This window comes from Empidonax traillii, unplaced genomic scaffold (genome assembly GCF_003031625.1).
Source record: "Empidonax traillii isolate 1590-97213 ecotype Southwest subspecies unplaced genomic scaffold, ASM303162v1 scaffold632:size372483, whole genome shotgun sequence".
Taxonomy (NCBI): domain Eukaryota; kingdom Metazoa; phylum Chordata; class Aves; order Passeriformes; family Tyrannidae; genus Empidonax; species Empidonax traillii.
The window spans coordinates 173751-201706 of NW_020955825.1; the positions used below are offsets into that span (position 1 = coordinate 173751).

At 40.4% G+C, this 27956-nt stretch overlaps 1 protein-coding gene across 1 annotated transcript in view; it reads right to left on the reverse strand.

The window, feature by feature from the left end:
- Positions 1–27956, reverse strand: part of LOC114065240 (E3 SUMO-protein ligase NSE2-like) — a 75404-nt gene that overhangs the window by 15999 nt on the left and 31449 nt on the right. The gene's annotated exons all lie outside the window — the stretch shown is intronic.

A 27956-nucleotide genomic window follows, 5' to 3' on the forward strand; every position in this document is an offset into this window, starting at 1 on the left:
AAATTCTCAGTACCATTTAACTCAGTTTCTGGGTATTTCTCACACTAACAATAGGGAAAACCGAACCTTGCAGTCAAATTTACTTCCCTGAGTAGAGAAAGTAAACATGTTAACAACAACCAGCATGACACGGCATGAATGAAAACAAAGAATACAACTCTGTCCAGAAAGTGAGATGATTAAAAAGCAGTAAGAGTTTTCTTAAAACCTCCACTCTCTCACCATTTTGGAGTCAGCTTTACAGAAGCTTATAATCTACATGCATGATTAGTGTTATAACACCAGCAAAAGCAGTACAGAGGCTAATGTGAAAGGAAAGCACCCCAACTTATTTGTGCTGTGTGAACAAGAAGCATTATGCCACACAGCCAGGCAAAAATACAGTTTCTTGAAAAGTACTCATTTGCAGCAATTACATCTGGATTGATCTAAAGAATAAATATCTGTAAATAAAAGGGAGGTCATCACATAGGCAATATTAAGATATTCTAAGAATGGAAAAAGCACTTTGGGAACCCCCTAAAAACAGTGATTGGGGTTTTCCCTTCTGTTTCTCAAGCCAACATTAAATTCTAGGGAACTGTACCTCTGACAGGACTTCAAAAGTACTGGATTACACGTGGTGTGGACTGTGCTGAGCAATGATGGCCAGCAACAGCACAAAGTTGGAAAGAAGGTGGACATCTGTCAAAGCCTTAATGCTAAGCATCTTCTGAATCAGACAAAGGCCATTTCTATCCCAAAATTATGACAAAACAGGACAAACTGAAGAAAAAGGAGGTAAGCACCATTTCTGGTGAGCCACTCTTCTCCAACCACACACATTAAATTCTGCCCCTCACCATACCATGCTACTACTCATTGTGAAAGATGTGAAAAGAGGCTACTGAGAAAAAACTAGACCACTTCATCAAATCATTTACAGCTTTGAAAGTTTACAGAGATCTTGGAAATCCTACAGATATTTTATTTCAGGAGCCAAAGGAATAATAAATGTTGATGTAAAAATGGACTCTGAAGATACATAAAATGCTACAAGAAAACTTTACTTTCCCTTAATCAAAACAAAGCAATCCATAAAACTATTACTTCTTCCAGGAGTAGAGCCAGTTTGGCACATTTACTTTGGGTAGATACAAGTCACGGCAAGAAGAAAAATAAGAAAAAAATATGCACTGCCAGGTGATAGCATGCAGTTTTCAAAGGCACCTGGAGATAAAAAAATCACCAACCACAATGTCCAATCGTGAATGGGAACACCTTGGTACCAAAGGAGCACAGCGACTATGAAAGAGTAACAGCACATCATTAGGGATGTTCAGACTGCTGCATAAAGCCAAGCAGTAGCATAGAGTCCTTATTCTATGAAATCTGACAAAATGAGCAAAGGAAAACAGAACATTCTGTATCCAGTGGGGACAATTGTACACACTCAAATTAGTTGCCTGTGTCAGCATCATAGCAAACTGCTGCAACAGAGGGCCTTTCACAAACTCAACCAGAACTGTTCAATACTCAGCTGGAGGAGATACTTGGCCTACAGGGGTAAGCAAGCACAAGAAAACAGTTACTAAATCAAAATACATTTAAAATCCAAGACGTTATAGAAGAATGATTTGATCTAGACCACATATAGTGCAAATGTGGTCTAGATCTGCAACATCAGGTTGTTTTTACTGACATTCCAACATTTTCTCTTGAACATAAAAATAACATGTAGACACACTCACAAGCGTAGCCCAAACAACAATCCACCTCTAAGATCTGCCCTCATCATGAATGAGAGCACTAAGGCCAGATCCCATATGGAAGGTCCAGCTGTGTATACTAAAAGAGACCCTGCAGTGCTTCTAAGTTGCTGATACTGACATGAAGAGTAAAAGAAATTATGTGGACATTCATCACAGGCATCCATTGGTAGCAAAGACAGTGTCAATAATCTTTTCCTCTCCACAGGCACCACATTACACACTGACATAGTTACATCAGGCTCTTTTTATCTTTTTCTTGACTCATGGAAGATTTGAGTGCAGGTATGCATCAACATACCATCTTCAATCATACCCTCAGAGCGAAAGGTGAAAAGAAGGGCACAGCCAAGGTTAGTTCAGAATGGTGCTCTCTACTCCAGCTTCCAGAATTAAAAGACTTTACACATATGAGCAGAGAAAAGGCAGCAACTGCAACTTATAGTGCTATGCTAGCAAAAAGGACATATGTGTGAGAAACTGTGTTACACCACTCTGCACTGGTGAGGCCCCACCTCAAGGCCTGTGTGCAGCTTAGGGTGCCACAATGTAAGACAGATACAAATCTATTAGAAAGCAGCCAAGAGGAGGGCCACAAAGATGGTGAACAGTCTAGAGAAGCCATATGTGGAGTGGCTGAGGTCACTTTGTTTATTCAGCACAGAGGAGACTGAGGGGAGACCTCATTGCAGTCGGCAGATTCCTCATGAGGCGAAGCAGAAAGGCAGGCACTGCTCTTTGCTCTCTGGTGATCAGGGATAAGACCTGAGGGAATGGCATGAAGCTGTGTCAGAGGAGATTTAGGTTGGATAATAGTAAAAGGTTCTCCATGCAGAGGCTGGCCAGGCACTAGAACAGGCTCCCTGCAGCACCAAGCCTGTCTGAGTTCAAGAAGTGGAATTCTTGGGGTTGCCTTGTGCAGGCCCAGGAGCTGGACTTGATGATCCTTGTGTGTCCCTTCTACTTCAGGATACTCTGTGATTCCATGATTCTGTGATATGCAGCTTTGTCTGTTCCACTGTGGAGCTACAGAAATTTGCATATAGACATCTGTACCAACTTCAAGAAACCACTTATATAAAACCCTCCTTTACCTACATAAACTATAATCACACAGCTTGCTGCCACAGATCCATCAAAGTAACAGCTAGCATGCTATTTGCTAAAGGCAACATGAAAAATTTCACCAGCTATCAAGAGGAAAAAAGTCTTTCCCACCAGCTACAGTCACAACAGCAATACATTATATTGTGAGAACAGTCCAGCAACACAGCACGTATGACAAAGTCTCAGACAACCATCTAATACAGAAACCTAAAGAGTCAGGTGAGAGAGATGCTCAAAGAATGCCCTTTCCTGTAGTTGAACTTCTTTCATGTTTACAATTTAAATTCAGTTTCTGTTCACCTCCACATGATTGCTTTCATTAAAATGATTAGTAGAGACACCATTCCTGACCACACTCAATACTGTACCATCACGTATGCTATTACTGAAATGCCAGCCAGACCTTCTGGAAGGTCAACACATCACAGGTGAATAACAAGGCATGTCCACCCACTATAATAACAAGTAAATATGTTTGCTGTGCACAAGCAATTCCTCTTTGGTGCTGCATATCCTATTCCATGAAGAGGGTTGAGAATGGCCTGGCACAACAACATAAATGAAAACAAATGTAAGAAAATGTGCCATTAGTCCTAGATCCTCACAGTGGACAGAATTACAACATCTTATACACTGCATCAGCACAACACCCTTACAGGTACATCACAGTTTTCTTAGTTCTTGCCACCCACCCACTCCTACTCCATGGATTCCTGATGGATGTAGGAATGATGAGATCAGCGTAACAAAATGTATGAGGACAATACAGACGTAGGATATGGTTAAGGGACAGGGCAAAACTATTAGCATTCAGGGCAACAAGTTGGGGTCACGCTCCTTTTTTGTCCCAACAGCACGCCAGATAAACGCTTATCAGCAGACCTGAAGGTATTACCATGTTCAATTTCTCAGAAAAAGTTACTTCACATGGGAACCATGAAAGACATGTTAAGCAAACAACTGTTCATTTAGCAGCACTGTCAGCCAAAACCAGCATGGTAAGTAACACCTTGCAGTTATTAGTCAATCCATGGAGAGCTACATTGATTTTGAAATGGGGTGGAGGCATACACACCCTACAAGGCATCCTGGAAATTACATGTAACGATGAACTGGGAGTGTTCAGGACATATGGTAAAAAGAAGTATCAGTCACAACAGCTTGTTTACAGCAATAGAAAAAGCAAAAGCATCTGCTGTGACATCCCAGCAAAGAACCACAAGGGTATTTACATGGGATATCAGCAATAAGAGAACAGACATGTTACACACGATAATTAAGGATACTCCATACATGATCTCCTGACACTCCTGTTAGGAAAACCCATTTAGAAACACTAAAAAAAAATGTTTAGAAAAACACAGCTCGGGTTTACCTATCAAAACATTTATTTGCTCACGGTCACACATCACACCACCTGGTCACAGTGATATGTGCAAAGGGGTTTCTGTGTTTGATGGGCAACGCTTATGAAATGGGCCACTTCATGGCAGGTCTTTGGCTTCTGCCAGTATCTGTCTGTAGGGATAAGCTTTTTTATTGTACATTCTTCCACTGGGAGTGTGTCTATTCCATGCATAAACTGTTAAGACTACACCTCCAAAAATCAGGCTTTTTGAAAGGCCAGCCTGCACAGCCTATGGGAACAGTTAACTCAGGGTGTTTCAAGGAACAGTCTGGGAAATTTTTATTTCATCAATTACCGTAACCACCAAATCGGAAATAAATTATTCTGTCCCAGACCAATCTCAGAACCAGTAAGGTCAAAGGCACCATAGACTAAAACTGGACCAGTTTGCGGTATTATTCTACATACAGTAAGTGATCAGTGTCTAAAAAGGCACTAATTAGCATAACTCCGCATGTAGCACTGCAGCATTTAATAATTGTCCTGCCCAGTCCCAAAACACTTCACAAACATTAAAGAATTTAGCCTCAAACACCCATTGTGACACGTACCATGTATTTTACAAATGGATAGACTATAGCATTAGGAGATGAATAACTTGGCCTAAGGTTGCACAAGGAGACCGTGGAAGAACCAAAAATAAATAAATCCCAGCTCTGCGCTTTGAGCACAAAGCCAACCTTTTACCTTCTCCTTTAGCTAAGGGAAAGTTCAAATTAACTTGTGCGTTTAGTTCACTCTCTATAAAGAGGCCTGAAACAGCTTGTGGCTGCTTGGCAAACTTTGGGATGAAAGAGCAGCGTTCTGCCTACCACAGAAATGCTCCACTGGCCTTTGCATTGCAGTGGTTCAGCATGTGACACTCCGTGGTTATTTTTTAGTCTTTTCATTCTTCTCTCTCCAGCACAGAAGTCCTTTAGCTGCATATTTTTAATCCTGTCACTGTTCCCAGGTACCCTTTCTGAGGGCGATCACTTATGTATTATATTTATGTATTTGGGATTTTGCCAGTGCCATCCAAGAGAAATTTCTCAGAAATTTCTTGCCCTACCTGAATCATGCTGAGGTTTCCTCAAACCAGTGATACAACCTGCAAAAGAACTATCTTTTCAAAGAATTCAGAATTCTCACCTCAGTCTTTCAAACCATGCATTATTTGTCCTCGTAAGTTAATCCCTACAAAATATGGACTTTTAAAGTTTAATTTATGGCTAATATTGGCATTTGTAAGGTAAAGAAACATTCCTGCTTGCTAATGAACTTTTAAAAGACCAAGTCAGCTGACACGGCAGAATGTCTTCATTTTCCAGATTCTTTGTTGTTTATTTATGAAAGGGAGGGTGATTAGTCACTCAGGGCTGAGAAGCTCAGAGGTATGTAGTTACCTAGATATTTATAGCCTTTTGGGACAACCCAAAAAAGGATTTGCTGATGTTTCCACCTAACTCTAAACTCATAGTAATTTGAACTGTATTTACACTACAGCCATGTGCCTCTGCATCTTTTGAAGAAAAACTTACTGTCTTACAGCTCCTGTTGGGGCAGGATTTCTTACCTCTGTAAATTGGATATTGTAAAAGAACTCAGTCAAGATCTCTCAGACAGGGGTGGTCAGCCTAAGGCATCCTAAAAATATGCAGTTCAGAATCTAGGAATCTCACATTTTCTGCACTGACTTCACTTTAAAATACTTGACCCAGACATGGACATATGCAAAAATGCTCATTTCAGAGAACAAATATCAAGAATTGGCTGGCTAAAACAGTAAGCCTGGGCACTGTCAAAACAGCCTCTCTGAGCATCTCTATCATAGATAAAATAACTGTTCTTCGTTTATTTATATCTGCTATTCAACAAAAGCAAACAAAAACGCATGTCACATTTCTTTCTTGTTTAACAATTCCTACATCCTATTATTTCATCCTTACCTCACTAAATAATTTATTATTACAAATACGCAGTCTTTCAACACACATATTTATCTTACCTAAGGGTAAGTCAAAGTTTGCTGCGATTATTTATTATAACCAATTTTTTTTTCACTGAGAGGGAAAATAACATGGGAGCTAAGTAAATTTGTGGGTTGAGTCACCCATACACTTTGTGAATCATGTGAGAACCAACTCTAAGTGAGTCACCACTGTAACTGAATCAGGCTGCAAAATTTCAGCTCAACTTAAGCAGTCATTTATTATTCTTCAATGGCTGGATTCAAACCCTTAGCAAATATCAGATCATTTACTGATGCTCAGATAAAACACCGCTCTTGGAAACATCTGCAAGGGCAGTCGAAAAGGGTATCATCACTCAGCAGCAGGAGCTGCAGCAGTTTGAACACTATTCTGGTGCAGCAGGGATTGCCTAAGGGCCCACATCTGATTCAGGAGAACCGACACCTCTGCACATCGTGGCTGCAGGGCTGGGACTCTGGTTGAGCAACACCTTTGCAGACAATTGTGAAATACCAAGAGAGGCAGAGTTATAAGGGCTGACCCACACTTATGACACATACTGCCTATTACACTGGGCCAGCACAACAGAAAATCACTGTCAGCACGTTTCAAATATCCCAGAACTCTGCCAGAGTAACAGTCTAAAGGTGAGGCAGGGTTGCTGAAGTTCCAAAACAGCACAACAATAAGGGGTTTTAGGTAGGGTGTCCCCCATAAGGAAACTGCTAGTACCTTCCACAGCTTCCTTTCCCTACTTTAAACACAGCTGGAAACATTCAACATTTATAAAGAAAGTAACCACTGAAGGACACACGCTGCTTCCAGGTATACTGAGGTATATCCAAACTAACTCCTCAGAACTCCTGGCACACGACAGTCATTTTGTTAAGGCCAGAAATGGACTTTAGCCCACCCTGCTTGCTTTCCTTCTCCTGTTTAGAAAGGAACCATATATAGAGAGTGGGATTAATGTAAATAAGCACCAGGTGAAGAAACAAAATTGCCTGGGTGCAAAAGCAAATTTTACAGCCTGACCAATGTTTCTTGGGCTTCCCATGTATTAGAAGTTTCACCTCAAGCAAAATGCTTTACTCTGCACACAGTTTAATAGAAAAAAAAAACACCCCTGTTTGTATTTTTCCCCGGTACCAACTATAGTCTCTTTGTTTCTCTTCAAGACCCCTTGTGCAGTGCTTTGCAAAGTGCAAAGGGGTAAACACAAGCAACAAAAGGGGATCTTATTGAAATACCAGTATTAAAACTACCTGCTACCATAGATGTAAAACTGGCTCACAAAATCAGCAGTAAATGTGGGGATTAAAGGTGAGGTTTTCCCAAGGTACCAAAGTGAAGCAAGTTCATGGATATTTAGAACCTTAATCCCTCAGCATTTCTGAAAGCCTGTGGTTTGCTATAAGTGTTGGACTGAATTTTGTTAATGATTTCAACCAAACAGAATTCTGCCTTCATTTTGTTTTTCTGTAGTTTTTTCCAACATACGAAGTACGAATATGACAAAGCAAAAAATTCTACAGTATTTGGGAAGTATTTATGAAAACACCTAAAAAATACGGTTAAATACACAGTGAAGGAGCAAGCATATCTTTTCCTTGTACTTAAAAGTTCTACCACAAACACAGTTTATATGCAAGTTAATTTCTGTTCACTAGATATACACAGCATCTTGTTTTAAGTGGTTTTGCCTGAGCACAGATGAAGGCCTATAACAGTAAAAATAACTTATAACTTTATTTTTATAAAAATGTGGCTTTGTTTTAACAGCATGTTAGAAACTGTGAGGCAGATGGTGCATCTGTTTTAGCAAGGTTGATTCAGCAAATGCATCAGGCTGTTGAACCAGTTTACCAAGCTGCTGATTAATTCACATATTTAGCAAATACATTAACATGGATATTAGAGCTTTTTTCTTTCTTTAATATCCCACTCAAACTGATGGGAATTTAGACATCGATTTCAGTGGGAGCAGAAGAAGGCCCTAAGGTGATTTCAGATTAACAACCTGTTTACTCTTGTATGGCTCTGCTTGTTTGACCGAGATCACTAAAACCCATGTTTTCTACATTATGAAAACAAAGGGCTAAATCCTAAAACAAGTACAATTCAGTGTTAACTTCACCAGCTCCTAGAAGATACTGATAATTTCTGCTAGCTGTGAAGCTGATTCCTGTATAAAGTGTGACTTATCCTTTGAAGACCTGCATACAGAAATTATTGTTAAAATCAGCTGATTTTCCAGAGGCATGTTTTCCATATTTCTTTGTATATAACTACAGTAAAAGTCAAGCAGACTTTTTCAATTTTTACTCCTCTTGAATTTTTTTTTCACTCATCTGACGAAATTCTTGTCCTCAAAAAGTTCTTCAGCGCTGACAGCATTTCTTCTTCATACTCTCCAAAACAGCAGCGTGAGTCATATCATCATTTTTCATTAAGACTAAACATAACCTCTACACTTTTGGGAAACAGCAATAAGATATCTTAAGTACAGACTCATGCTTCATTTGAATTGACATTAGTTGAAAAACATAAATCCTGGATGACACTTGCAGCCTAGACTCACCAAATTCATATATCTGTATTAATATATAGATCAAGATGGCAATACTTCCATCAGGGTCAGCTCCGCCTTTAACACAGAACAGTGAATTCAGGGATAGTGCAGAGATGCACTAAGCAAAATAAACAAAAAAAACAAGCCAGTGCAACTGCAGTAAGCCCCCCCCAGTTTCCTTACAAATTGGGAATACCTACCTTACTTACACTGTAGTGGGTACAAAACACCTCACTTGTACGACAGTCCCAGGCTGCACCCTGCAGCAGAACTGCCTTTATTTTGCACTTTACTGCAAATGCATAGAGACAAGTTTCTCCCTTGAGCCTTTCTACATTATCACAATCTTCAGTCATTATTAGTGATGTTTACTTATCCAGCTTCCTACTGGGACTGCCCTCAATAGAGTTATTAGCCACTAAATCCCAGGTCTTACTTCCAGTCTTATCCTTCCTGATTTACCAGTTCTGGCTGACAGCTCGCACCTCTTCCCTTGTCTTGGCAAACACTATATGCTTTCCTACTACATGCACAAGTGATTATTTTCTGTTGCACAGCACTCTCTGGAATGATAACATACCCTTTTTGCTACATGACACCCCGATTCCCTAGTTTTTACAAGTTCCCTGCAAGCAGTGTATCATCTGAAAGAGAAGGATGTTCTCAACTGTAACTCTTTTCCTTCTCTCTGCTTAAAGGTCCCATCTTTGTTAGTAATGCAGTTTCAACAAAGCCTCAGAAAAAGAACTGGATCAGAAAATTAGCATTTTAACTTAGCCTTTTGCTACTAGTACGATAGATTAACCTGCTGTTCCTCTATAGTTACTAATTTTTGCAAAGACCACAAGTGCTGTGTAACAGCCTGGTTTAGTCTTGTTTACATTACCACCCTACGCATCCTTCCAATGACCTTCCAAAATCCTTGGAGTCTATCCACACCTTTCCTGTTATCTATCACAGCATCAAGAGGCTGGTTCTTGCCATCAGATAAACCCATGATGCCAGTCTCTGTCACTCTACCTGTTTGATTTTCAAAACAAAGGCATTTGTACTTTCTCTCTCCTGGTCCTCCTGCTGTGGGAAAGCTCCTCATAAACATTTGGGAATATATCTTTAAATCCTTCTTCAAAATCCTTGTTTTAAACAGTTTTCCTTTATTATGATGTCCACAAATGCTTTTACAACTGTTTGTTTCTGTGCCAGCCCAAATTCCTGATTTTAGCGCATCCCTTTTATACAGAGCCTCACAAAACTGGGTCCTCAGAATTTTGAGAAATCCTGAACAGTTTTTTTTATTATAGGTCATTACATTAACATCCACATCTTAGCTCAAAACTGTCTTGCTCCATACTTTCCACAATGAAAGGAAACCCGGAGAACTGTGACTATAATAAGGTGTAATTAAACACAATAGCAGCAGCAGCAATACCTAACTCTGAAGTGGACACCGGATGCAGTCTGGTAGCTGACTCTAGCACAGAAGGCACACAAGTAAAGTTTTAAAAAATTCAGGGATATCTGCTTTGCAGCTCTCTTGTAATTGATACACAATGCCTTTTAAAAAAGCTAAATGTAAATTATCAATCCAGGTTTAAAATTATGGCTAAAAATGAAATCATGTTCCAACTCTCCAGCCTGTACAGACTCCCCCATTACACATAAGCCCTTGATTTTGTTGTTGGAAGTAATTAAAATCCAACTTTAATTTAAAACAGTTTTTAAATAGTTCATATTTAAAATAAGAATTTCTGTAAATGAGACTGGGCCACTGCAGTATTAATTTACCCATGTCTTCAAAATGTGACAGTAAGGTAAGAAGAAACAGGAAAAAAGAGAGTCCTCAACTGCAGTTACAAGACTGAAGGAGACAGTTCTACCTGAGAGTCTGCACGGCAATAGGAAACACAGGAGCATGAACCAGAACGATTCCTAAATGGAGTAGTCTTCACATATACTGTTGAAACACTGTTTGCAAAAGAAAAATAAATCAAAAAGCTTAGTCTAAAATTTAAATACACTTTTCTTAATATCGATTTGACTGACAAGAAAAGGTACTAAAAGTAGAAATCTTATTTGTCTCTCTAAAAACTTACACAGGAAGCCAAACCACTACGAGTTTGGATGTAATACTGGAAAAAATCAGTACATTATTTTTGATACACAGGATCAAAAACATGCTCATTTTTGCTGGCTGACTATCCCAGAAATCTTATGTTATCTGTGATTAAAAACTTTCATTTACTGTAAGATTTAAAATAATTTTAAAAAATAGGTAATTTTCTTCTAATCATTCTATGCCTGCAAGTATTTCCTTTCTGCTTTTTATAAACTCAATAGATAGATTTTTTCTTATTCCTCAGTTTCTGCAACGCTATCACATTTGTCTCCCCAAATTCTTTCAGGCTGCTAGCACAAACCCTGTGCCAGCCAACTCTCTTGATCACACCTCCCCTGCCATTCGAACTTCTCCCTACATCTTCCTGAATTTCACAGAATCACAGAATATGCTGAGTTGGAAGGGACCCACAAGGACCATGGAGTCCAACTCTTATATTTAGGTTTTGAACTCGTCCTTCCTGTTTCTCATATTACTTTGCTTTCCCTTTTTTAGCTTCTCTTGAAGCTCATCTCATCACCATTCATCACAGTTTTTTAGTACTTCACTTTTCTTCTTATAACTCTATCAAACTCACTTTTCCTTCACTTCTCTGACTCACTGTATATCACATGCTAAACTGATTCCTCCCTTATTACTAGCCCTAATTATGGGATGCCTCCGTTCTTCCTTTCATATATTACATTCTCACCAAACAACTGCTGAGTCATTGGCAAAGGATTTAGGGAGCAGATGCAGACACAGACTGCCTCCCCTCAATGCAGGGGTCAGCAGTCTCACAGGAACAGTAGGGTACACTTGACCTCTTCACACGGTCTTGTAACGCTTTCTTTCCAAGTGCACCCACTGGCATCCTGAATATTTTGCCCTGAGACTGCTACTACTGCACAGTTTCCTCACTGTCGGTGACCTCCTTATGGTCACCTCATTATAAAGTGAAAATACATCACTGGAAGTGGAACAGTGTAACTCACTGTAAGTAACTAAACCTTGTAATTGTATCTTACACTTCAACAGGGATCTTCTCTATGAGTACCTGTCACAGCGAAATATTTGACTAAATTCTACTCTGTAGTTATTCACAATCAGATGAAACTTCAGCTACATCTCAGCTGATCACTTTCTATTTTGGCCAGTTCCTGTCATTTAACTATTATCAATTCTCATCATAGAATCATAGAATTATTAAGGCTGGAAGAGACCTCCAAGATCATCGAGTGCAACCTTTGACTGAACATCACCTTGTCAACTAAACCATGGCACTAAGCGCCGTATCCAGTCATTTCTTGAACACTTCCAGGGACGGTGACTCCATCACTTCCCTGGGCAGTCCATTCCAATGCTTACCTACCCCTTCAGTGAAGAAAATATAGGGCAGTTAATATATGACCTTGTTTGTCAAGCTCATGACAGAATCCGGTGACGAGCAATGAGGGATCTCATCTTGTTATATAAACTACTACATGCAAAAGAACCCAAGAAGAACAGGACAAACAACTCCCAGAGGAAGTTATGGATTACAATCAGTAAACAAATGGATCATTAACCGGTCAAACATTTAATTGTTCACATGACAGAATAAGACATGCCTCCCGAAAAGTTGGGTAACAAATCTGAAAAAAAAAAGAACACCCAACTCACTGGCAGAAGAAAAAAACCCTCTTTTGCAGAGTCACTAACTCTAAATGGAATAATTAAAACTCCCACTTCAGAAGCTGCCACTTTGAAGTGGAACTGCAGATCTCTATTTGCATATTAGGAATGCTTGTGTCAATTTCCATGCTCCATCTGGGCAAGAGATTGCAGATGAGGATGACAAGGCCCTGAATAAGGATAAATCAAATGGATGCGGACTCATGAAATCCTGTAGAGATAATTATCAGTTTCTCAAGATGATGCTAATTAGTATATTAGCATGGTTTCCTCCTTTTACAGTAAATACATTTTAACAATATGTTTTGTCTTTATGTCTGCTATTGAATATGTCAGCCCTGCTAAAATCCTTTCCATCCATGTTTGGTCTGTCAGCACCACTGCAATTCCCTACTTTGTGGCAGACAACTAGATCCACAAAAATAGCAACTTGCAGTAAAGATGCAAATTGTAACACTGAAGCTTTAGAGATCCTGCTACCTAATGCAATCCCCTCCACAAATAAGACTGTCAGACTTTATATAAAATGGATGGAGAAGGCCAGTGTTAAAAAACAGGAATCACAGAAGCCAGCTATCAAAGCCAGATTGACTAAGAGACAGGGAGTTCCATCCCTCTAATGGCAATAAGTGCCTTCTCCACAAACCCTTTCCTTGAGTCGGTTGCTTAAGCCAGGCAAATCCTTCCTCATAAACAATGGTAAGAGAAATCCACATGCTATCAGATTTAATATCTCAGTGGTTAAAACAGTCATCAGTAAGGTGAGTGACCCGTTTTCAAATCTCTGCTCATCCCATATTAGTTGTCCTAGCCCATAGGCTATTTGGTATTCAGGGGTAAGACATCTTGATCTCTCCTGTTTGAAGTTGTTCCACTTTGTATAACTAATTAAAAGATAATTGCAGCAAGTACTTGAACCTGACTCTCCCACATCCCAGATTATTGCCTAACCATTCAGCTGTGGATTCAGTTTCTCATTTTGTTTCTGCAAGGTTCTTACATCATGTAAGCACTTTTGAAAATCCTGTTCTCAGTATTTTACATACAAGTATTTATAGAGCAAAAAGTCACATTCATTTCAGAATTACCACTACAAGTATCTCCCAGTCTTCTCCTATAAAGCATCAGCTCTCTTGCTAAGTGGTGAAAGCTAGGTGGTTTTCTGTTTGGTGGTGGTGGGTGTTCTTTTTCAAACCCCTTCTCACAATACAACCCCTTTGTTCAAATTACTAACCCAATCTTTTCTGTGGTTCTTAGTTTTGATTCCTTGCTTGAAGAAGGCAATGAGAAGCCTCAAGCAGTATTCCCAGATAGCAGAATAAAGGGATATTGGTCTTTCACAATGATTGATGATCACTCTTTAGATTCTAAAAATATGCTGTGTGCTTCAGCAAGCACATGATGAACAGCTCTCTGCCCTGAAGAGCTCGCAAAGTAAATGATGGACCTGGCACACAAGCAGAGACACAGTATCAACCCCGTATCTGGAGAAACACAGATTACAAATCCAGGATAATGATGCACAAGCGAAAGCCTGTAAGGTGTTTCAAAGTAAGGGCAGCCTGGTAAACAGGCATTTGTTCAAGGACTATAAGGGAATTGTGAGCTGATAAGAGAAAGATAGCAAACTAGGCAAGAAGTATTTCAAGGAGTAGTGCACATGACAAAGTAATTTAAGGAAGGCTGTTCAACCAGTCTACACAAGCAATAAATGTTTACATTTACTTTACAGTTATCCCAGTATAAAATTTGCAAGTCTTTTTATTTTATTTCAGCTTACACGTCCTATAGGAGAATATAACAAAACAAAATAAAACAAGGGAAAAATCCTACTGAAAGAAACCCACAAAACCCCACAAGAAAAGCAAGGATGCAGAGAACATTGATATAACTACTTTAGTTCTGTTAGTGGCAAAACCTTCCCCATAAACAAAGCCTGCATTTCAAAATGTGAAGTAACTGTAGTCTGAGACTAGGGAAAATTATATAAATGTTAGGTGAACAGTGGCTTAGGAAAAACTAAGAGTGCAACAACAGTATTGTGAAACATTAAATGCAACAACATTACACAGCAAGCAGAGGAAGAACTGATTTGAAGAAAATAACCCAAAATTGTGGCTGTGCAAAAACATACGGGCTCATTTATGGTTTCTCAAAATGTTTGTGTGATAGAGCATCCTGTGAGTTTTCAGCTCACAGGAGTTCTTCCCCATTGCAGAGGCTCGCGGTGATACAATACAGGCACAGACCAACATTAAGAACAAAAGGTTAGTCTTTTACAATATTTAATTTCTGCAGAGATTCAAACATTTAAATATGTCATTACAAAATGAAATGACTCAGTGTGGATGTAATTCAGATGTACCAAAATGCATTAGTCATTCAATAAAAGAGGCACTGAGGATTTACTAAAAATACTTTACAGAACAAAATAACAACATATATTTACTTTACTGAATGGTTGTTGTGGAAAGCACATAAAACCAAATCCTGTATAAATCACCCTAATTTGGCTTCTCTGAAACTAGGGCTGCTAATTCTAGACCTGAAGCAGCATGGCTAACTCACACCCATTTTCCAACCCCTGTCTTGAACAGCAGAGCAAGAGGAAGCAATGTGTGATGGGATCTGAAGGCAAGCAAACTGGGCAGGAACTAACTAAACAGCAGCATGAGATGCTCCCTGCCAGGTGGGAGTCTCACTAGGGGAATTTTAACTTCCATCAGCTTCCCACTCATCCAGAGAGGAGACAGCGTTCCTTAGGGAACACCAGCAACAAGGAGCCCTGCCACCAGGGCGCAAAACCAGAAGCAAAGCAGTGAATACGGCAGATGGATTGCAGGGAGCATAAAGAAATCCCAGAGGAGCTGCTCCCAAACGGTGACAAACACAGCACAGGTCACCAGTGGTCACCAGTGCAGCCTTCCTGGTTCCTTGGCAACCTCAGCCTCCAGGAAAGTGCTGAGGTACATTCTGCCATCTGAAGCTTGGACTGCTCAGCTGCCCAGTGCTCCTCCTTGGCATAAGCAGCTGCAGAGTCACTGCTGTGCTCAGTGAGGAGCAGCTGAGAGAGGCCACTGGTGCTGCAAAGGAAACCAGTAGGATCTAGGTGAGCTGGCAGGGAAGATGATCAGCCCGGCTGAACAGAGTTTTGGCTGGAACTCAGGAAAAAAAAAAAAAAAAGAGAGTTTATGACCTTTGGAAGGAGGGACAGGGAAGTCAGGACTACAATGATATTGTGAGGTTATGAAGGGAGAAAATTAGAAGAGCCAAAGCCCAACTAGAACTTAATCTGCCTACTACCATAAAAGGCATTAAAAATGTTTATAAATACATTAGCAGAAAAAGAAGGGTGAAGGAGAACCTCTATCTGTTACTAGATACAGAAAGAAACATAGTAACAAAAGATAAGGAAAAGGCAGAGGTATTTAATACCTTCTTTGCCTCAGTCTTTATAGTAAGACCAGCTGTCCTCAGGATACCCAGCCCCCTCAGCTGGAACACAGGGACAGGACAGCGAGCAGAATAAAGCCCCTGTAATCCAAGGGGAAATAGTCAGTGACCTGCTACAACCCTTAGATACGCACAAGTCCTTGGGGCCAGATGAGATCCACCCAAGGGTACTGGGGTAGCTGGTAGAAGAGTTCACCAAGTGACTCTTCATCATTTAGCAGCAGTCCTGGCTCACTGGGGACATCTCAGTTAACTAGAAGTTAGCAAATATAACACCCATCCACAAGAAGGGCTGGAAGAAGGATCTGGGGATCTACAGGCTTGTCAGCCTAACTTCAGTGCCTGGGAAGGTTATGGTACAGATCACCTTGAGTGCCATCATGCAGCACATACAGGACAACCAGGGGATCAGGTCTAGCATGGGCTTATGAAAGGCAGGTTGTGCTTGACCAACCTGCTCTCCTATGACAAGGTGACCCACTTAGCGGATGAGGGAAAGGCTGTGGATGGTGTCTGCCTAGATATTAGCAAAGCCTTTGGCACTGTCTCCTGCAGCATCCTCCTGAAGACATTGATTGTTGATGGCTTGAATGGGCACACAGTTCACTGGGTAAAAAACGGGATAGTCCGGCCCAGAGAGTGGTGGTGAGTGGAGTTAAATCCTGCTGGTGCCTGGTCACACATGGTGTTCCCCAGGGCTCAATACTGGGGGCACTCTATTTAACATCTTTATCACCGATCTGGATGAGGGGGATTGAGGGCACCCTCAGTCAGATTGCAGATGAAACTAAGTTGGTTGGGAGTGCTGATATTGAGGTGCTGGAGTATGTTCAGAGAAAAGCAACAAAGCTGGTGGAGCTGGGGTTGTGTAGCCTGGAGAAAAATGGGCTTAGGGCAGACCTTATCACTCTCTACAACTACTTGAAAGGAAGCTGTAGTGAGGTGGGGGTTGGTCTCTTCTCCCAAGTAGTAAGCAACAGGATCAGAGGAAATGGCCTCAAGTTGCTCCAGGGGAGGTTTAGATTGGATATTGCAAAAAAATTTCTTCACCAGAAGTGTTATCAAGCATTGCAACAGGCTGCCCAGGGAAGTGGTTGAGTCACTATCCCTGGAGGGATTTAAAAGACGGGTAGAAGTGGCACTCAGGGACGTGGGTTAATGGTGGTATTGGCAGTGTGTGATTTATGTCTGGACTCCATGCTCTTAAAGGTGTTTTCCAACCTTAATTATCCTTTGATTCTATCCTATGGTTCTAAGAAGAAAGGTATGACTGAAGGAACAGGAAGCCTGTGACTCTGTTTGCTCTTCCAGCTGTGCCTAGCTAACAATTTCATCAACAGTAGGGAGTGTTTGGGGATAAGATTCTGAGTGAGTATCTCAAGTCTTTGGATTAGTATGAGTACTAAAGGAAGCACTGCTGTTAGTGGTTGATGATGCTCCCCATGTGAAACAAGAATCCATCCCTATTATCCATGTGAGTCTCTTGCTTGCCCAGAACCTAAGATCACCGATGTTGCCAACAAATTACCAACACCCACCCAGCCTTCCAAATTCTACTTCTTGCTGCTATCCCTTATGGGACAGAAGTAACACAGCCAAGGGAAACTTTGAGCAGCTCACATCAAAGAGCTTAGAGGAAACAGGAGAAAGCCGAAATCCCAGTGGCACTGTCTTAAATCCTGGTAGTCAATGCAGAGGCGTGGTTGGCAGATGTAACCAGCAGACTGATGCCTTGTCTGTGCAGCTGCTGTCAAGAGCAAGACTTCGGTTTCTTTGATTACAATGCCTCATTCAACGAAGATGGACTGCTATGAACACATGGAAGTCAAAAACATGACAAAAACAGTTCTGCAGAGATTTGCTTTTCTAGCGGGGATGGATTTAAACTAAATTCAATGAGGAACAGGGTCTTGGCCCAGAGGTGAAGAAAGATAGGAGGAAGTTTTTGTAAGGAAAGGCCACAGGGGAAAGTTACACATTTCCACGTGGAGAGAGGTCACACACAGGCTAACTTGGGTGTCTGGGTACTAACGCACAGAGCCTGACCAGCAAACAAGAAGAACTGGAAGTCTATGCACAGTCAGAGTGTTCTGATGCCATCAGGATCACAAAGATTAAATGGGATAACATTCGTGACTGGAACACTGTCATGAAGGATGTTTAAGAAGAACAAGCAATGGAGAAGAATGGCAGCTGCATTTCCTTATAAAGCATCTCCTTGTCTATGCAGAGGTCCAGTGTGAAACCAGAGACGTGTCTGACAGGAGACTTCTGGTCAAAACCAAAAGCAACATGGGCCATGGAGCAGTGTGGGTGTGTTACACACCACCTGCTCAAGGGGATAGTGCTGTATACAAACAACTAACAAAAACAACCCAATTACCAGACTTGGTCCTCACTAGGGCACTATGGTACTGTAAAAGCAATCCAAGATATTTCTAGACTGCATTGATAATAACTTTTAAATGCTAGAGAGACCAAACAAAGGAAATACTCTATGTGACCTCTGCACACAAACATGGAACAACAAGCAGCAAATGTGGTCACAGATAGTAGGCTGGGAGAAGTGACCACAAGTAGATTGCATTCACGATCCAGAAGGAGACTGGGAAGCTAAGCACAAGAAACAGGACTAGGGATTTTATGCAAGTGGACTTATACGGGAGGTAGCTCAGCTGAATCTCCTGGGACGTTGAAACAAAACATGCCAGTTTAGCTAGTAAATTTTTGTAGGAAGCTTATTGACAGCTCAGGAACTAATAATAATCCTATTGTACAAGAAGACTGGCATTTCACTAGAAGACTCACTGACTAAGCAAGGAAGTTCTTAATGAACTGTAATGCAAAAAGACAGCATACAGAAAACAAAAAAAGGAGTACAAAAGCACTACTTTGGCACTTAGGAACAAAACTGGGAAAACCAAAGTGCATTTAGAATTAAAACAACTGGGGATATAAATAGCAGCAAGACAGAATTGTTCGGAGGAAATGTGGGGATGTTACTGAATGGGGAAGACAATGTTGTGGTTGTGCAGATGGAAAAGGCTGAAGTATTGAATACATTTTTGCCTCAATCTTCACAGGCAAATATTGCTCCTAAATTTCCAGGTGTACCAGTATGGTTTGAGAAGGAACAGGTTAAGGACAACAAGTTATGAATGAGTTAGAGCAGCTGATATATTCAAATCTACGAGGACAGACAAGATTAATCTGAAAGTGCTGAAAGAGTTGGCTGATGTGACTTCACCAGATCTGTCTGTCATGTTCAAAAAAATACATGATCATTGAGGCAGACCACTGAAAACTGGAAAAAGGTTAGCACTGTGTCTGTTTTTAGAAAAGGCATGAGAAAGGTGATTACAGGCTGCTTAGCCTCACCCCAACCCCTGTAAGGATTACATACCACATCCTTGTGGAATCTACCTCCAAACATGCAGAGAACAAGAAGTTAATCAGCCACAATCAGCATGGATTCACAAAGAGCAGTTAATACTTTATCAAACTGATTGTCTTATGGGATAAACTGACCTGAAATGCAGATGTGGGGAGAGTGGTGCATGTAATCAAATGTTCTAGTGGGTAGATTGAAAATTACCAGGACAGCCGGACTCGGAGGGTAACGCTCACAGTAAACACCAGACTGCTCTCCAGTTGGCAGCCAAGTACCAAGCAGAGTATTGTAGCAGTGAACAGCAGAGCTGGGTACGCTCAATATCCTCACCAAAGACCTGGATGATGAAACCTAATGCACTCTCAGCAATATTCTAGACATAACTAACCCAGTAGTATTTGACACATAAAGCAGTAGAGCTTTAATCAAGAAGGACCTTGAGGAAGTTCAGAACTGGAAATGTCGAGTTCAAGAACAAGAATTCTACAGCTTTTCTAGGGGGAGGATAACCATGTGCATCAGTGCATGCTAGGAACTGACTGTAGTAGTTCCTTGTAGCAGGTCTGCTGAAAAGGACAGAGAGGTTTTGGTAGATGCCAAGTGAAGTTTCAGGCAACATTTTCACTGCCAATGAGCAAAGCGGACAGTGGTTACATTAGAAGCAGCGTGGACAGCAGGAAAATGAAGTTGCTCTTCCCCTATATGAAGCAATGATCAGGCAAGAGCTGAAATACTGCATCCCATATCAAACTCCCAGTTCAAGAGGCACCTGTAGAACCCAGAGGCTGGGGAGGGGCCATGGGCTCATGACTGACAGAAGTTGAACCAGCTGGGGTTTTTTAGATGCATAAACAGGAGGGTAAGAGAGGCAAAAACTGCTTGGAAGAAGAGTGACAAAATGGCAGAGCCAAGCTTTCCTCAACTAATGAAAACACATGTAAAATCATGACTTTTTACCTGGAAGTGCTGTCAACTCTTTTTTTAAAAATAAGACATGCTTTGTCGTCTCTTGTCCAGTATCCCCTATAAGAACCAGCCCAACAACTTAGTTGATAATATATATATTCCCATTGGACCACACTTTTAATTGGGATATAAAAGGCATTTTTATGATCACCAATCCAGAAATCTCAAAGACTGACCTTAAAACTTTCAGATTCTGATCTATTAAAACAAGTAAACACCCTACATTGTATGGTACCTATCTAGGGAACATTTCATCCCATTTGGTGTGCTTGAGATCAGAGTAGATACTTAAGTTGAAATTTCATCAAATTTTTAAGAAGGCGACCCAGCAGATACTCATCCAGAGCTGTAGTTCACCTCCTCCCATCAATATCACAAGAAAGATTTGTTATTTAGAACTAGTTATTAAGTTTTTCTTGGGCATTAAGGGAAAAAACTGGGTGCAAGACAAGGATCTAAGCTGAAGATTCCTCCCTTCTTTGGTCCAAGTGGGTGTAGCTCTGCTAATTTCAAACTGGATTTTATCTGCTAGTACCTAATTATGAAATGGTCTTTGTGGTTTTATATTATATGGTTTTGAAGTGAGCTTTCAGATTAAGAATTTTTCAATTATGTAACAATGCCCAGAGCAGGAGCTGTTCATTTACTTATTTTTTAAATCATCAAATAATGAGTAAGAACACAGAGATAAAATATTAGATATCCTGAAGACTTTCCAAGTATTAAAGTCATGGAGGTGAAAGGTAGTTTTTAGATAGAGCAATGTTCCAAAATAGGTTTGGAACAGAGTATAAATGTGATTTATCTAAAGCTACATAGCCAGTCAATATAAATTTCAGGATGCAGTCACGCTTGTGAACTCTGTATTTTTTATGCAGTTTGTTTTCTGCTGCATAAAGATATGGTACATTAGACCAAAGACCCATCCAGTATATTCTCTTCTCTTTAATAGTGGCAGAAGCAAAAAAGCTGGAGTAGAAGAACACCAAACAGAAAGGCCTTTTGCTGTTTCCCACCATATATTTTCCTTTCAACTAGCAATTTGCAGTTTAGGGATTTACCAAGACAGTGATTGTACTTAAATCTTAGCATCTAACAGCTGTCAAGGATTTTTTCTTCCATTAATTTGTCTAGTAGCGTTTTGAACCCATTAATGCCTCTGGAGTCCATAACATCCTGTGGCAAGTAGCTGTTTACTGTGTAAAAAGTTACTTCCTTTTATTGGTTTAAAATCTGCTGCTGGACAATTTCATTAAACGGCTCTTCATATGACACACTGGGAAGAAGCATTTCTGTTCCATCCATGACTACACACTGCTGTAATAGCCACCCCTAATCTGAATTAACTGACAGTTTCTCCTTGAGCTGAAGTAAAGCCACACCTGTGGTCCTCTCTAGGCGCTTTTTGCTTTAGGTGGATTTTCTCCTTACCATAAAACGCCCTCCTTTTATTAAAAATTTAACAGGCAAGTAAGTGCTGAAAAGAACCAGTATAATGAGTGAATAATAAGTTTTGTGGGGTTTGGAAACAGCCAAGCATAAACCCACATTGAGCTGTAATAACCATTACAGCAATGGTGAGCTGTGCCGGGTGTATAAACCTGATTGATGAGATTTGTCTGACACTTGTTTATAAGCCTGACTGATGAGGGTGGCCAGGCATCTTCAAACCTAACTGCTAGATTAAGGAGGATGACTTGCTAAACTCAGGTCCAGTTAGCCCACAGAGGGTTAATAGAGACACATCGTGTCACCATTGATGGGGCAGCTCTGTGCAGATCTAACTGATGGGCCAGATTCTCCTGAGACACTGTTCAACAGGATTTCCACTGTTCTGTCAGATTTCATCTGCCAAGAGATATGACACACAGCTGTCAGAGAGAGAAAAAGCAACACTGCTAAGTCTTCTCTAAAGGCATGTGACCAACTAACAACAGCCAACGCTGGATTTGGCCAAAAGAAGACCAAAAAAAGGATCCTAAAGCCTAAGCAGGACATAAGAGGGGAAACAAGGGGAAAGGCAGAGGAGCTGCCCACCAAACTGAACATCAGCAACATGACTCCACAGAGCAGAGGTGGTGATTAGGGCTGTGGAATTTAAAGGATAGCAGAGGGGAAAGGTGGAGTTGTTTTGCGAGGATTAAGGGCATACAGTGGGATTGTTAATAGCTACTTCAGAAACACCCTGTTTCAAGAGACTTCTGCTGAACTGGACCAAACTGCCTCCAGTGCAGCCCAGCCTTTACCTGTATCCCTTCATCACCTCCAACTAAGCATAAAAATATCCATGGAGAAACATTCCATCTACAGCCCACACTTTGTACTACAACAATTATCACGCCCCACAAAACCACACCCCATAAGTTTTCCCTACCAGAGCTGCAACCTTCTCAGCAACTCTTGTAACCTCTCCATTGCATCCAAGCCCACCTCCTCCCCACACAACAGACTGCTGGGGAAGAAATAGCATCATAACTTCTTTGAACAGTGGATGAGTATCTAGTTGAATAAACACAGTGAATCGTTCACACAGAATGCAATGAGGCCCCAATATTTGAAGACTCCCAGAAGAGTCAGAGTAGCAACATCATTGAGCTTTAAATTCTACAAACACAGAGAAATTAATCAGTGTGGTATGTGTGAGCACACGTTAAGGTGGGAACTTTACATTTTATAAGGAAGTTCTGAGTTCATCTGATGTACACATTTTCTTAAGTCTTTTACAGTATTTTTTTTCACTGTCTGAGTTAACACACAAGTCTAAAGATAAAAGAAATGCTTCAGCTGGTTAAATCAGCTTACTTGGGCTATGCACTTAGCTCAGTTAAATAACATGAGAGCCCAGAAACTACTTCAACTTGCCAACCCTTATTATCAAGCACAGTGTTTGTAACTCACAGTAGGTTATCACCAATGGGGCCATATTTGGGAGGTACTATGACATCTGGTATTGATTTCTGGCAGGATTGAGGGTTTTTTTCTGAAACCTCTCCTTCAATCTGGAAAGATAATAAAATGCATACATACTACTAGTCAGATTTTTAAAAAATTTTAACAGGCACTAGAACAGTCATAGTTACATACAGCAGCACAGACACAAAGAAGTCACACTGCTGCTTTTAAATCAAAGCACATCAACAGGAGCAAAGTAAAAAGGTGAGGAAGAAAAACAATTCAACACTTGCAGCACGGGTTTAGTGCATGTTTTAAAAATCACGAGAAACTCATTATTTAATTTAATGAAAAATGTCAAAAAGTTGCTTTTAACTCCCAACATCGAAAAGTAAAGCAAAGAAATGCTCCACAAACACAGTTCTTTTCATTTTAACAAAGGTCTTAAATACACACTTCTGTTAGAAGTGAAGACAGTCAGAAGAAACCATACTAGGAATTCATAAGAATTTGGTACGTTCTGAACTACATGCAACATGTTGCATGCACACTCCTGCTTACACCCGGTATAGAACAGCTCAACAAGAGAAAGTCCCAAATAATGTAATTTATGAGGAAGCTAAAAATGGAAGTAACAACCTCTACTAACTCCTTCTTAAACAAAACCAAATTCATGGTAGCAGCAGCTACAAAAAAAAGTGTGATCTAGTTAGTGCTGCAAGCAACATTTTAGCTGTGGTTCATTAGAAAGCTGCTAAGAATTTTGCAGAGGGAAAATCTATGTCACTGAGTATTTTTATTGATAAGATCAGTTTAAAAACATACTAGGAGAAAAAGTAAATGTTTTTAAATGAGTGGCCTAACATTTAAAATCTTAGAGAAGGAATATTAAAATATCCAACATGCACATATAATTTCTGGAAACAATTACATTAATTAAAACAACACTCAACATTTGGAGAGAGACATTTTATGGAAGGAATTCCAGAAACTGCCTCCCCAAAGACACTGATCAACTTGGGTGTGTTCAATTAACAGGAGAAATTAATTTCAAGTGAAAACCCCTGCTGCTGAGAATCATCCAGCATTTAGCACTCACTCTCCACCCACTGGCTCCAGCATTTAAATCCCTGGACTGTCAGCAGGATCTTTCTAGATGAGATGGTTAATTTGAAAGACTGTTTTCACTACTGAGCAACTGAAACTACAACTCCAATGTTTCCAATAACAAATTTTATCAACCAAGAAATAATCCATGATTTGAGATTAGGATGGCTTTTTCATCTGTCTGTTTTACCTCAACACCTACCAGTTTCATTACAGTTCATAATTTTATCTTCTTTCTCTAAGCTAAGCTAAACCAGATAGAGTTAATTCACATTGACTCTGAAATGCAGACATTGCCTAGAAAAGTAGGTACCCAAATCACAGAGACTTTCAGTTGCTCTCTGCTGTGACCTTCTGGAATTTCTGAAACAGTTCAGACTGCCAATTGCAATCCTTATACCCTTAAAATGAAATCACTTAAAAGCTGAATTCAGTTTTTTTCAGTTTGAAATCTTCAGGTGGAAAAAAACCCAAGTCTCTTCACAGACAGGTACAGGATGCTGTCCACATGACTGAGACCGTGGTTGGACTAGACAGTAAACTCAGTTTCAGCGTGTCTCATATGAGATCAAAACCACCACAGCTGCATGACGCACTGATTAAGTGCAGCCCACTCTGCCAGTTCTAATTTTGCACGGAGTTACGCTCCATCAGGTAGTGTCTGTCCCTCTGCAGCCAGCAAACAGCCAGCGTAAACACACTATCATGTGATCTGGCTTATTTGCTGAGAATGTGCGACCAGGTGATTCGGTACTGCACAAAAGTGATATTAATGAACACAGGCCCATAGCCCAAGGCATGGAGGGAAACAATTTGTCAAGGTCAACCACACAAGCTGATGGTAAACCTGAAAATAGTATCCACTCCTCATTAATCCCAGGCTAGTTTGCTACCAGCTGGGCAGCACTGCTGCCCAACACAGCAAAAAGAGTTTTCAAATTATGATGTGGTTCTTAGGATTTCTTTGGCACATTTGTTCTTAACGCTATCCTTGCTACCACTAGTTCTATGCCATGGTCCTAGGTCCAGAACGTTTCTCTTCACCCAAATCCTTGCTGCTAACCAGCTGTGGCCCCTGCTGCCCTACTCCTACCCACAAGCCAAGGGCCATTTCAGCAACTACTCTGTTGACACTGCAAATATTTAGGAAAATGTTTAGTTTGACCAATGTAAGTGACCCCAGTGAAGTCAAACAAACCTATGTTTGTATGCAAGAGTTTCCAGGGTTTAGTCTCCAAAAAGCAGGACACATTTTTATACTTGCTAGGAGACACCCAAGAAACACTACTGAGGATGTGCTATATAACCCACATAAAATAAAACACTACTCCTACTTCTTTATATGCTGCTCACTAAAAAAATATTTTAATTGCAGCTCATCAAATGTAGACTCTAACACATTATTGTAGCAAACTATACAAATAGATCATCAATTCTGGGAAAATAAAAAAGCGGCTTCCATCAAATGCTTGGTCTGACACATACAGAGAAAGACACCAAAAGTAAATATTAGAAAGTAAATATTACAAATGTGTTGAAATGCATCCTTGTCCCAGTTCCTGCAAGAAGCAGAGTACGTGCCTACAACAGTGCAATATAGTTTGAATTACTGTTTGGAGATGGCAGTGGAACAGAACAAGCAATACACTATTGATCAGAAATTATATCAAAGAAATTGTACCAAAGAAACTTTAAACTGTTAAAGGACTCCATAGCTAGTAAATGCCAGAATTAAGTTTGCCTGTAAAAGTTTTAGTAAGCCCTATGGCACTATATATATCTATGCAGAGGCATAACTGTAGAGTCACATATTATTTTTCTCAACTATCCTGCCTGAGCCATTATAAGGACTTGATCCAATGTCCACATGTTGCTTATTCTGTAAGCTGAATTATCAGTCTGAAGTAGCTTCATTAGTATACAGCAAGTAAACAAGCAGTAAAGAGTAATTCCAGTTAGAATTCAAGGTACCAAAATAACACCCAGGAGACACCCACTATTGACAAAAACTGTAAAGATGAAGTAAGTTCTCCAGAGATTTTTACTGTGTGGTGGAAGAGAAGACACTGGCACAGTTACAACATCTTTTACCAGGGGACTGACTTGTTGCCTTTGATGGTGCACTTCAGTACACTCTAAGTGAATTTCAAGATAGAATCACCTGCTTTTACAATCATAGAGTCAAAATAAATGCAGCGAAAGACTACAAGAGCTCTTCTATTCTCCCTGCTAGACCCAGAAAAGATATAACCCATTCCACTAAACCCGTATTTCTGGTAGCAGACTTCACAAAGACCTTCATGAGCCATTTCTATGTAGCAGAGGACTTTTTTAATAAAAAGAAGGTCTCAAAATTTTCACAGTCAGCAGACAAGATTTCAGAATCAGGAAACACTGATGCAGGGCACCTGTCAGAGGACATGCTCTGAGCTCGGCTGGAAAAATAAAGGTCACAGTTGCAGACATGGATGTCATCAGTGGATTTTGCCCTACAACATGTTGTCAGGACAGTGGAGCAAGAAGAATAAGAGACGAGCGAAGTGCTTATCTAGAAAACATCAGCACCAAAAAAGGCTGTTTGTTCCATGAAATTAGAAAGTTTCATGTTAAAAACTGTTACACTGAGAACACTGTAATGGGTATCACAGCGCCAGTCACGGGCAGAGAGCCCTGAATCAGCAAAAACATATGAATCCCTTGGGATTCACAGTCTTCCTGGTACTTAGCCCTACAGAAAACTAAGGGGCAATCTGATTCTGAAGCCCAGCCCTGTCTCTAGCAGGCAGTGGTGGTCACCGATGACACTGCTGGCACCTGCCACACACTCTGGACCTGGTCATCCCATTAGTTCTGCTGCCAGAGCTGTGCCACCAAGAATGGGTGCTGGCTGGAAGCACATCCTCTCCTTGAACTTGCTATTCCTTCAAAACCCACACTGCAGGTGGAGCTACCACTACAGAAAGTGTTTTGATGGCTTAGTTTGCTTTCTCAAAAGAGAGAACTTGCATACATTGGCAGAACCTTCTCTAACAGGACTCCTGGCCTACACAGCTATGCTGGCAGAGATGGGTAACAAAGACATCATCTTTAAGTCCCTTTCATTTTTGTGAGATCAAGGAAGATCATCCAAGTAACTACAACATTATACTATGAGTTTTAAGTGAAGAAACTAGAATTCTGCTAAATAGTTTGCAAGTCAAACACGCATATCAAAAATAAAAAACAAATCCAAGAGTACTTCCTGTATATCCTGTGGAGACAAAACCACTCTTGTATAAGGAACATAGTGCACTCCTCATCTTTGACGAAGGAAGACTGAACACTTGACAAGGTAATGAAGTCACACAAGCATGAATAACCAACACATCCAGCCTTCAAACCCTCTCAAGACATACACTTACCTAATTTGTAGGTAGTTTTACAGATAAAACCTAAAAAAGAACATGTTTAATTTCACTTCCCATGTTCAAACTTTAAATAACTTAGATTTAAATTGCAATTGTAATTGTTCAAATCAGTTTCTATACAGCACAGTCAGAAAACAAAGATGTTGGCAGCCACTGAAATGGTGGTAGAAATTATTCACCTAGA